At 35.5% G+C, this 13286-nt stretch overlaps 1 protein-coding gene across 3 annotated transcripts in view; it reads right to left on the bottom strand.

The window, feature by feature from the left end:
- Positions 1–13286, bottom strand: part of SCLT1 (sodium channel and clathrin linker 1) — a 283591-nt gene that overhangs the window by 199010 nt on the left and 71295 nt on the right. The window lies entirely within an intron of this gene.

Below are 13286 nucleotides of genomic sequence, written 5' to 3'. Positions count from 1 at the left end.
ATCCCAGATCTCCATCTCAACACCAACACCCAGCTTCACTCAACGACCAGCAAGCTACAGTGCTGGACACCCTATGCCAAACAACTACCAAGACAGGAACACAACACCACCCATTAGCAGAGAGGCTGCCTAAAATCATAATAAGTCCACAGACACCCCAAAACACACCACCAGACGTGCACCTGCCCACCAGAAAGACAAGATCCAGCCTCATCCACCAGAACACAGGCACTAGTCCCTTCCACCAGGAAGCCTACACAACCCACTGAACCAACCTTAGCCACTGGGGACAGACACCAAAAATAACAGGAACTACGAACCTGCAGCATGCAAAAAGGAGACCCCAAACACAGTAAGATAAGCAAAATGAGAAGAAAGAAAAACACACAGCAGGAGAAGGAGCAAGATAAAAACCCATCAAACATCACAAATGAAGAGGAAATAGGCAGTCTACCTGGAACAGAATTCAGAATAATGATAGTAAAGATGATCCAAAATCTTGGAAACAGAGTAGAGAAAATGCAAGAAACATTTAATAAGGACCTACAAGAACTAAAGAAGAAACAAGCAATGATGAACAACAAAATAAATGAAAATAAAAATGCTCTACAAGGGATCAATAGCAGAATAACTGAGGCAGAAGAACGGATAAGTGACGTGGAAGATAAAATAGTGGAAATAACTACTGCAGAGCAGAAGAAAGAAAAAAGAATGAAAAGAACTGAGGACAGTCTCAGAGACCTCTGGGACAACACTAAACGGACCAACATTCGAATTATAGGGCTTCCAGAAGAAGAAGAGAAAAAGAAAGGGACTGAGAAAATATTTGAAGAGATTATAGTTGAAAACTTCCCTAATATGGGAAAGGAAATAGTTAATCAAGTCCAGGAGGCACAGAGAGTCCCATACAGTATAACTCCAAGGAGAAACACGCCAAGAAACATATGAATCAAACTGTCAAAAATTAAATACAAACAAAACATATTAAAAGCAGCAAGGGAAAAACAACAAATAACACACAAGGGAATCCCCAAAATATTAACAGCTGATCTTTCAGCAGAAACTTTGCAAGCAAAAAGGGACAGGCAGGACATATTTAAAGTGATGAAGGAGAAAAACCTGCAACCAAGATTACTCTACCCAGCAAGGATCTCATTCAGATTTGATGGAGAAATTAAAGCCTTTACAGACAAGCAAAAGCTGAGAGAGTTCAGCACCACGAAACAAGCTTTACAACAAATGCTAAAGGAACTTCTCTAGGCAAGAAACACAAGAGACGGAAAAGACCTACAATAACGAACCCAAAACAATCAAGGAAATGGGAATAGGAACATACATATCGATAATTACCTTAAATGTAAATGGACTAAATGCTCCCACCAAAAGACACAGATTGGCTGAATGGATACAAAAACAAGACCCATATATATGCTGTCTACAAGAGACCCACTTCAGACCTAGGGACACATACAGACTGAAAGAAAGGGGATGGAAAATGATATTCCATGCAAATGGAAACCAAAAGAAAGCTGGAGTAGCAAGTCTCATATCAGACAAAATAGACTTTAAAATAAAGACTATCAGAAGAGACAAAGAAGGACACTACATAATGATCAACGGATCGATCCAAGAAGAAGATATAACAATTGTAAATATTTATGCACCCAACATAGGAGCACCTCAATACATAAGGCAATTATTAACAGCCATAAAAGGGGAAACGGACAGTTACACAGTCATAGTAGGGGACTTTAACACCCCACTTTCACCAATGGACAGATCGTCCAAAATGAAAATAAATAAGGAAACACAAGCTTTAAATGATACATTAAACGAGATGGACTTAATTGATATTTATAGGACATTCCATCCAAAAACAACAGAATACACATTTTTCTCAAGTGCTCATGGAACATTCTCCAGCATAGATCATATCTTGGGTCACAAATCAAGCCTTGGTAAATTTAAGAAAATTGAAACTGTATCAAGTATCTTTTCCGACCACAACGCTATGAGACTAGATATCGATTACAGGAAAAGATCTGTAAAAAATACAAACACATGGACGCTAAACAATACACTACTTAATAACAAAGTTGTCACTGAAGAAATCTAAGATGAAATCAAAAAATACCTAGAAACAAATGAGAATGGAGACACGACGACCCAAAACATATGGGAGGCAGGAAAAGCAGTTCTAAGAGGGAAGTTTATAGCAATACAATTCTACCTTAAGAAACAGGAAACATCTCGAATAAACACCCTGACCTTTCACCTAAAGCAATTAGAGAAAGAAGAACAAAAACACCCCTAAGTTAGCAGAAGGGAAGAAATCATAAAGATCAGGTCAGAAATAAATGAAAAAGAAATGAAGGAAACAATAGCAAAGATCAATAAAACTAAAAGCTGGTTCTTTGGGAAGATAAACAAAATTGATAAACCATTAGCCAGACTCATCAAGAAAAAAAGGGAGAAGACTCAAATCAATAGAATTAGAAATGAAAAAGGAGAAGTAACAACTGACACTGCAGAAATACAAAAGATCAGGAGAGATTACTACAAGCAACTCTATGCCAATAAAATGGACAACCTGGAAGAAATGGACAAATTCTTAGAAATGCACAACCTGGCAAGACTGAATCAGGAACAAATAGAAATTATGAACAGACCAATCACAAGCACTGAAATTGAAACTGTGATTAAAAATATTCCAACAAACCTCCCAGGCGAATTCTATCAAACATTTAGAGAAGAGCTAACATCTATCCTTCTCAAACTCTTCCAAAATATAGCAGAGGGAGGAGCACTCCCAAACTCATTCTACGAGGCCACCATCACCTTGATACCAAAACCAGACAAAGATGTCACAAGGAAAGAAAACTACAGGCCAATATCACTGATGAACCTAGATGCAAAAATCCTCAACAAAATGCTAGCAAACAGAATCCAACAGCACACTAAAAGGATCATACACCATGATCAAGTGGGGTTTATTCCAGGAATGCAAGGATTCTTCAATATACGCAAATCAATCAACGTGACACACCATATTAACAAATTGAAGGAGAAAAACCATATCATCATCGCAATAGATGCAGAGAAAGCTTTTGACAAAATTCAACACCCACTTATTATAAAAACCCTGCAGAAAGTAGGCATAGAGGAAACTTTCCTCAACATAATAAAGGCCATATATGACAAACCCACAGCCCACATCGTCCTCAATGGTGAAAAACTGAAAGCATTTCCACTAAGATCAGGAACAAGACAAGGTGCCCACTGTCACCACTCTTATTCAACGTAGTTTTGGAAGTTTTAGCCACAGCAACCAGAGAAGAAAAGGAAATAAAATGAATCCCAATTTGAAAAGAAGCAGTAAAGCTGTCACTGTTTGCAGATGACATGATACTATACATCGAGAATCCTAAAGATGCTACCAGAAAACTACTAGAGCTAATCAATGAATTTGGTAAAGTAGCAGGATACAAAATTAATGCACAGAAATCTCTGGCATTCCTATACACTAATGATGAAAACTCTGAAAGTGAAATCAAGAAAACACTCCCATTTGCCATTGCAACAAAAAGAATAAAATATCTAGGAATAAACCTAAGGAGACAAAAGACCTGTATGCAGAAAATTGTAAGACACTGATGAAAGAAATTAAAGATGATACAAATAGATGGAGAGATATACCATGTTCTTGAATTGGAAAAATCAGCATTGTGAAAATGACTCTACTACCCAAAGCAATCTACAGATTCAATGCAATCCCTATCAAACTACCACTGGCATTTTTCACAGAACTAAAACAAAAAATTTCAGAATTTGTATGGAAATACAAAAGACCCCGAATAGCCAAAGCAATCTTGAGAACAAAAAACGGAGCTGGAAGAATCAGGCTCTCTGACTGCAGATTATACTACAAAGCTACAGTAATTAAGACAGTATGATACTGGCACAGAAACAGAAAGATAGATCAATGGAGCAGGACAGAAAACCCAGAGATAAACCCACGTACATATGGTCACCTTATCTTTGATAAAGGAGGCAGGAATGTACAGTGGTGAAAGGACAGCCTCTTCAATAAGTGGTGCTGGGAACACTGGACAGGTACATGTAAAAGCATGAGATCAGATCACTCCCTAACACCATACACAAGTATAAGCTCAAAATGGATTAAAGACCTAAATGTAAGGCCAGAAACTATCAAACTCTTAGAGGAAAACATAGGCAGAACACTCTATGACATAAATCACAGCAAGATTCTTTTTGACCCACCTCCTAGAGAAATGGAAATAAAAACAAAGACAAACAAATGGGACCTAATGAAACTTCAAAGCTTTTGCACAGCAAAGGAAACCATAAACAAGACCAAAAGACAACCTCAGAATGGGAGAAAATATTTGCAAATGAAGCAACTGACAAAGGATTAATCTCCAAAATTTATAAGCAGTTCATGCAGCTCAATTACAAAAAAACAAACAACCCAATCCAATAATGGGCAGAAGACCTAAATTGACATTTCTCCACAGAAGATATACAGACTGCCAACAAACACATGAAAGAATGCTCAACATCATTAATCATTAGAGAAATGCAAGTCAAAACTACAATGAGATATCATCTCACACCAGTCAGAATGGCCATCATCAAAAAATCTAGAAACAATAAATGCTGGAGAGGGTGTGGAGAAAAGGGAACACTATCGCACTGCTGGTGGGAATGTGAATTGGTACAGCCACTATGGAGAACAGTATGGAGGTTCCTTGAAAAACTACAAATAGAACTACCATATGACCCAGCAATCCCACTACAGGGCATGTACCCTTAGAAAACCATAATTCAAAAAGAGTCATGTACCAAAATATTCATTGAAAGTCTATTTACAATAGCCCATAGATGGAAACAACCTAAGTGTCCATCATCGTATGAATGGATAAAGAAGATGTGGCACATATATACAATGGAATATTACTCAGGCATAAAAAGAAACGAAATTGAGTTATTTGTAGTGAGGTGGATGGACCTAGAGTCTGTCATACAGAGTGAAGTAAGTCAGAAAGAGAAAGACAAATACCGTATGCTAACACATATATATAGAATCTAAGAAAAAAAAATATCATGAAGAACCTAGGGGTAAGACGGGAATAAAGACACAGACCTACTAGAGAATAGACTTGAGGATATGGGGAGGGGCAAGGGTAAGCTGTGAGAAAGTGAGAGTGTGGCATGGACATATATACATTATCAAATGTAAAATAGATAGCTAGTGGGAAGCAGCCGCAGAGCACAGGGAGATCAGCTCGGTGCTTTGTGACCACCTAGAGGGGTGGGATAGGGAGGGTGAGAGGGAGGGAGATGCAAAAGGGAAGAGATATGGGAACACATGTATATGTATAACTGAGTCACTCTGTTATAAAGCAGAAACTAACACACCATTGTAAAGCAATTATACTCCAATAAAGATTTTTTAAAAAATACAAAATAAAGAATGAATTATCTTCATGGTTTATGTATAAAAGACAACAAAGAACTACAATTAGTAGGCTTACTCAAAGTAAAGATCTTAGGCATTATATAATAATGATTAAATAAGTGCACATTTACATTAAGTCAAAGTCAAAAAATTTTAAAGTATTCTATGTATGTCTTATCATTCTCCACCTTATTGCCTCTTTCAATCTGCAGACCATTTATTAATCTAGAAAGAGAGAGCGTTTGTACTATATTTTTTGCTAGGTACAATGTACTAAATCAAAAAAGTAACAGTGTTTCTGACCTCTTTCTGTTGACTATTTCATTGGATAAGATATTCCTGATAAAAAGTCTTTATGAAAATAAATATTATCCTAAAATATAATATGATGCTTTACATTAAATTACTACATATCTATGCCTTTTAAGTTGTTACTTATGGCTTTTATTATTTTTCTATCTTACCACTTGCAGTATTACTTCAAAAGATATTTAACAAGCACTTACTATAATCATAAAAATATATAAAAAATAAAACTGAGGGCTTCCCTAGTGGCGCAGTTCTTGAGAGTCCGCCTGCCGATGCAAGGGACATGGGTTCGTGCCCCGATCCGGGAAGACCTCACATGCCGCAGAGCGGCTAGGCCCGTGAGCCGTTGCCGCTGAGCCTGCACGTCTGGAGCCTGTGCTCCGCAACAGGAGAGGCCACAACAGTGAGAGGCCCACCTACAGAAAAAACAAACAAACAAACAAACAAACTGAAATCTAGTCCAAATCTCTCATTTCATAGATTAAGAAACTGAGATCCAAATGTACGGACACTAAGGGGGGAAAGCAGGGTGAGGGGGGATGAATTGGGAGCTTGGGATTGACATATATAGACTAATATGTATAAAATAGATAACTAATAAAAAAAAGACATTTAAGTAATAGAAGACATGATACAAATTTGAATTCTTATTTTAATGATTTAATGTTCATATACATAAGCAAGTGTCTGCAATCCAAAGTAAAAGTAATAAATGCCCTAACCAAGGTATAAAAATACTATAATGATTCACTTTGTTATAAAGCAGAAACTAACACACCATTGTAAAGCAATTATACTCCAATAAAGATGTTAAAAAAATACTATAATGGAATGTGCAAAGAGTTTTCAGAAAAGATCACATTTAAATTGGTTCCTAAGATTGTGTATAAGTTTAATGTATAAAGATGTGGGTGGTTTTCTCAGGCTTTTGGAAAATGTGAGCAGACAAAATGTTAAGAAAGTATGAGTGTTTGGAGAAATAAAGAATAATTTGCATGGAGAAAAAAAAAAAAAGAAACTGAGTTCCACCTCTTACACTGTTGCTGGGAATATAAGTTGGTACAGCCACTATGGAAAACAGTATGGAGGTTCCTCAGAAAACTAAAAATAGAATGAACCATGTGATCCAGAAATCCCACTCCTGAGAATATACCTGGACAAAACTATAATTCAAAAAGATACATGCACCCCTATGTTGATAGCAGCAGTATTCACAATAGCCAAAACATGGAAACAACCTAAATGTCCATCAACAGATGAATGAATAAAGAAGATATAGTACATATATACAATGGAATACTACTCAGCTATAAAAAAGAATGAAATAATGCCATTTGCAGCAACATGGATACAAACACAGATTATGATACTAAGTGAAGTAAGTCAAAAAGAGAAAGACAAATACCATATGACATCACTTATATGTGGAATCTAAAACATGGCACAAATGAACCTATCTACAAAACAGAAACAGACTCATAGATGTAGAGAACAGACTTGTGGTTGCCAAGGGGGAGGGGAGAAAGAGAGGGATAGACTGGGAGTTTGGGGTTGGCAGACGCAAACTATTACACTTAGAGTGGATAAACAACAAGGTTCTAATGTATAGCACAGGGAACTATATTCAATATCCTGTGATAAACCATAATGGAAAATAATATATGAAAAAGGAATGTATATATGTGTATAACTGAGTCACTTTGCTATACAGCAGAGAACAGCACAATAACTATACTTCAGTAAAAAAAAAGAAAAAGAAAAATAGAAACTGAGTTCCAGATAGATTAAAGCATTAATACCAGGAAAATCACCCAGCCAGTAACTGCAGTCCTGAAATTATAACTAATTAGCATTAATAGGCAATAGAATTTTGGCCAAGATGACTTTCTAAAAGTTTTGATCTCTGAGGTGACAAAGACATATCAAGTACACTTCTAACCAGTCTTTCTTTGAATTGAATTTGTCATTGATAGTAAGATGCACCATTCTTTTACATACTATTAAAAATAAAAATTGCTGCTTATTAATCTTGACATGCCATTCACTATGGCTACATCCCAATTTTGTAGATCTTAAAATAGGGGAATGGGGAATAGTGTTAGGGAATCTTACAGTCGAGTAAGAGAGAAGATAGGGTAAGACAAATACATATAATTAGAAAACATTCTAGACAACTGCCTGGTACAACCTCTCTACATGCCTTCCCTCACCTGCCAGACATTTTTCATCCTTAAGTCCAAGCTTCCTTATGAAGGTATCCACATCCCTGTCACGGTGTAGTGTTTCTTTTGGGGATTAATACAGAACAGTCTGATAACTAGAATTGTTGCTTCCCTTCTGCTGCTCCTACAGTGAATCATATATATTCTTTCCAGAAAAATTTGGAATTTTCAAGTTCTAAAGTGCAACTGAATTCAATCCTTCAACAGTGCACCCTCCTCCTCTGCTAAAAGCCCTTGAAGAGCCCCCTATGCCATCTGTAAGACAAGTTAAATTTCTTAGCAGAGCATATAAGATCTTATATGATCTGCTCCCTGCCCACCATCCCAGTCTTATGCCTAATTCCCCTATACAAATACACTGAGATATAACCACAGTAAATGATCTGTATTTTAATAAACATATGATTTTTCGTTTGATGAACTCCTACTTATTTTTAAAGACTCTGCTCAAATTTCATCCCCTCACTTAAGTCTTCTCTGATGTCTCCAGCCAGAGTGATATCTTCAACAGTTACAATCTAATGTATATATTGGACATGTTATAGTTAACACTGTCTGCCATGCGCAGATTTAAGTAATCCTTGACCATAACTCATGCTCTGGAGAATAGCGCAGGCTATTTTTTACACAGGGAAGTCAATGATTAGACTGAAGTTTTGCGTATTTCTCAAGGGCAGCCCTATCATACGCTGACTGGCATGAAGCATTCTGAAAATAGAAGTGTTGGCCATTAGTAACTAACAAGAGTGGGTACCTTCAGGATTTGACCTAAAGAACAGAGAGAATCAGCTTTTTGGTTGGAAGAATAGGAGCAGCTGCTATATGGAAAGGGGTACCATTACTGAGGGGGACAATTAAGGCTGTATGAGACAAGTGATAAGAGGAGCATATCCTCAGAGATGGTCCTAATTGTTTCCCAGTTCTAGCTGTATTCCATGTTCCTCCTTATCATACATTCCCATTTACTCAGAATGACCTGCTTCTATTTCTTGAAGCAAAAACAGCCAAATATGAATATATGTATGTGTTTATGTTCCTAATATTTGCAATCATCCACTCAAAAAATATTTTTTGAGCATTTAATATGATCGAGCACTGTTCAAAGGTGTTAGGTATACAGTGGTAAACAGAATAGACAAGGGCCCTGCTCCATGAAGGATACATTCTAGTAGATAAGACAAATAATAACCAAGCAAATAAATAATTTCAGGTAGTAATAGGTACCACAAATAAAATTGGATAATAGAAAACAGAAAGTTGGGGAGGGAGGAACAGTGCTAGATAATGTGGTTAGGGAATGTCTGCCTGATTGAAGAGAAGGAGACAGTCCTGTGTAGGTCTGGAGAATAACATTCCAGGCAGAAGAAATAAGTAAAAGGTTTTCTGATGGAAACTGGTTTGCCCGTTTTAAGAAAGCCAAAGTAAGATGGCCAGTGTGACTGGAGACCAGTCATCAAAGGAGGGTGTGGTAAGAGGCATATATATACGTAAATATACAAACACAGACTTACTACAAACACAGACTTATTATAAACAGAGACATATATAGAAATCAGGGTACCTCTGAATTTATATAAGGTTATTAAAAAGAGAAATATTAAACTTTATAATGAAAGCTTAGGATTTGGGTGAACTTTTGGGGATGGTCTTCCTCACAGTATAATGGTGTAAATTAGCATCAGAACAGCAGGGTTTACCATGTAATTCCAGAGATATCTTTTCACTCTCTCATTGGAAAATAAATCAAATATATTCATCTTTTGCTATTATATAAATAAAGTTTTGGGAGAATACCATTTTTGGACAAGTACTGAAAAATAATGGCTTTATTACTATTTTTATAAATATACACATGAACTCCTTCCTCCCAAATTTCAAATAGACTATATTGTGTTCATAGGCTATTATCAACATACACTAATGATATAATAATTAGGGATGGTGAAAGCAAACCTAAAATTACTACTCTGATCTATATTATTATTTATTATTCAATTATCATTGGTCAATAAGAACTAATCAATAAAAATAGTGCTAAATACAATTCTATTTCATAATGCTATTGAAATCTTCTAAATAATAAATATTTAGTTTTAATCTTAAAAAGATAAATATATTAGACTATCATAAAACAAAAACAAACAGTAAAATAAATAATATGCTAAATATAATTGTTTTAATTTATTAAATACTAACTTTATACTCCTGTTGAAGTTTTGTTTCTGTGCTCTAAAGCTACATATATGCCTAAATAAAAAAGTAAAGACTGTTATAAATTTCAAAAAAGCTTTTTGGTGACAGCTGAACCAAAGACTAGTTAACAGATTGAGCAGCAAAAGATAGCTACATGTATCAGAGAAGAGTAAACTTTTTCTGTAAAGGAGGACCAGATACCAAATATTCTAGGTTTGGTGGGTCATTCAGTCTCTGTCTCAACTATTCAACTCCATCATTGTAGAGCAAAAGCTGCCATAGACAGTAAACAAATGAACAAGTCTGGCCATGATCTAATAAATTTTTATTTACCAAAAGAAGTGGCAGGCCAGATTTGGCCCTCAAGCTGTAGTTTGTGAATCCCTGACAGATGCCGTTAAGTCTCTGTACTAGTTATTATACTTTGACTACAAGCAACAGTGATTTTTGTCTGTTTATTCACTAATGTATTCCAGAAACTTGAATAGTGCTTGGTACTTAGTAAGTACTCAATAAATATTTGTGAATGACTGAATGAATGTTTTATTACCTCACCAAATATTAAATCTGAAGGCAAGTGGCTCTAGATTTGTTTCAGCAGTTCAATAATGTAATTTAAGGACCAAAGTCTTCCCCATCTTCCCCTTCTTCTAATCTCACTGTGTTTCTGATACATACTCTCATGGTTACAAAATGGCTATAGCAGCTTCAACATATATCACTTTCTAAAATGACAAGGAACAGGAAGGAGTTTAAGTTTTCTTCTTGCCAGTCTCTCTTTTTATCAGGGAGAAAAAGTTTTCCCAGGTGCTCTATGACAGACTCTCCCTTATACTTCACTGGGTACAAGTGAGTCACATGTTCATACTTAGACCAATTCCTGGCAAAAAGAAATGTGCACTGGTTTATAATCAAAGATTTATCACCTGAGATTGTGGAAGAAGCTCATCTCTGCTGCACACAATGCAACTGGAACAAAATCAGGTTATATGAATTAAGAAAGAAGGGAAAATAGCTCTTATGGAGTCAATAAATAACGTCTTTCATACCCTCAATAATAAAATAAAAATAATAACAATAAAAGGTAGTATTTTCTACAGCTAGGAAGTGCTGTATATATATTCACTCATTTAATTATCTTATCAAATTTTCATCCTCTGGCAAGTTATAAGGAGGAAATATGATATTAAAGAAAAAATGAGACAAAAACAAAATAAAAAACACTATATTCTCAACATGAACTGAGTTTAAAGGAATAAACTAAAAATGGGAAGGATGATAAAATGAATATCTTTTCACCTCTTCCTATGTCTCATTTTATAAAATGACTTCATTATTTTCTATTTGTAATCAATTCTCAGAAAATACTCACCTATACCCAAATGTATTAAAAGTTTCCAAAACCCAATAATGTGGAACTGCATACTATTGTATAATCCTTGCCACTGCTAGCTTCCATTATGCAGACTTGACCATATTTAAGATATTTTCCTTAAAAATGATAAGCTCTTTTTGATTTTGCAGTCTTTAACAGCAATACTTAAAAGCAGGATGTTGCCCTAAGGGCATAGAGTTCACTTTAAAACCTGATGACATTTCGAGTTACTAAAAGTGCCTTTTAATAAGCTCAGAATCCATTTTTCCCATTTCTCTATTATACTAAGAATAATACATTCATGAGCCATGACTGCACTACTATTAAACAGGTAAAGGCAGATTTTTAAAAGACTGGTTTCAAAAGACCTGGACATAAAAGGAAGAGTATGGAGTCAAATATAGGAAACAACTAAATCATTAGCTCAATCATATAAAACTGTATTATCTCCAATACATTAAAATACAAACTTAACTTACACTGGTGATTCAAAAATCTTAGCAATAGTCTTTAATAGGAAGATCATAGCCTTTTTAATAATTATTTTGAGAAAGAACAGTAAATCATAAAAAGTTAAAGTTAGAAAAACCTTCCCATGGGAAAAATCACAAATAAATGAGAAAAACTGAAAATCCAATTAAGAGATTTACATAGAAGAATGCAAACAAAGGACTGCCAAACTTAAAAAGAGCTTATGCTTTAAATGAATTTAAAACCAAAACAAAATGTATTTCTTCATTTTTTGGTTTTGTTTTGTAAGGCGACAACAAAAGATATATCAGGTCTCAGTCCACTTGCGTGACCTTTAAAAGTTAAACTTGGGATAGAATAAAACTCTGAACATTTTTAGAAGAAAATGTAAGAGAAGATCTTTAGGACCACAGGCTGAGAGAGGATTTGTTATACACAAAGACCAACAACCATAAGAAAGAAGACTGATATATTCAACTACCTCAAAATTAAAAAAAAAAAAGAAAAAAAAGAAATTTCTGTCGATCAAACATATCACAACCTGGGAACAGATATCTGAAACATACCTATTGTCTAGCAAGTTGTATGAGCCATTGGCACTCATTATTCATTCCCATCCCTTTCCATATCCCAGCATCTTTCATAATGGCTGAAAGTCTAAAACTATGTTTCCCGGATGTCCTTGCAGCTGGTGTGGTGGATGGGATTAAAGTTTCACCAGTGACAGGCACTTGAAGGGGATACAGAAGGCAGAAGTGAGCTGAGAACATTCTTCTATAGGTGCGACAGATGGCAAGCAAAACTGATAGACGTGAGTGTCTCCTGAAGTGAGTACCCCACGCCCCACTTTCCATTGTCAAGTTTTCAGCTCCATGGAAGTGATGCTGTAGTGGTAGCTACAGAGATGGTGGCAGCAGCATAAATCCCTGGCCTCAGAATCTCAGCCTCTAAGGTATGACTCTAAAACCAATTATCTTACCTACCTAGTACTTAACTGTAAGTGACTAAATCCCTTCTTGTTTGAAGTGTCTATGATGGTTACTGTTTACACTGATCAGCACACTAACAAATATTCAGAATAGAGATTATATAAAGTACTTTGACAATTTAAGGAAAAGATAAAGAGAAAATGGGAAAAAGAAATGAACAAGTGTTTCATGAGAAAACCACATGGGTAAATAAATACATGAAAATGGTTAACCATACTGGTATTCAGGAAAATGTAAGTTAAAACCAC

This window comes from Mesoplodon mirus (assembly GCF_964341445.2).
Source record: "Mesoplodon mirus genome assembly, chromosome: 2".
NCBI classification, from domain to species: Eukaryota; Metazoa; Chordata; class Mammalia; order Artiodactyla; family Ziphiidae; genus Mesoplodon; species Mesoplodon mirus.
Note: the sequence above shows the minus strand (reverse complement) of the source record. Positions and strands in the feature narration are given on the sequence as shown.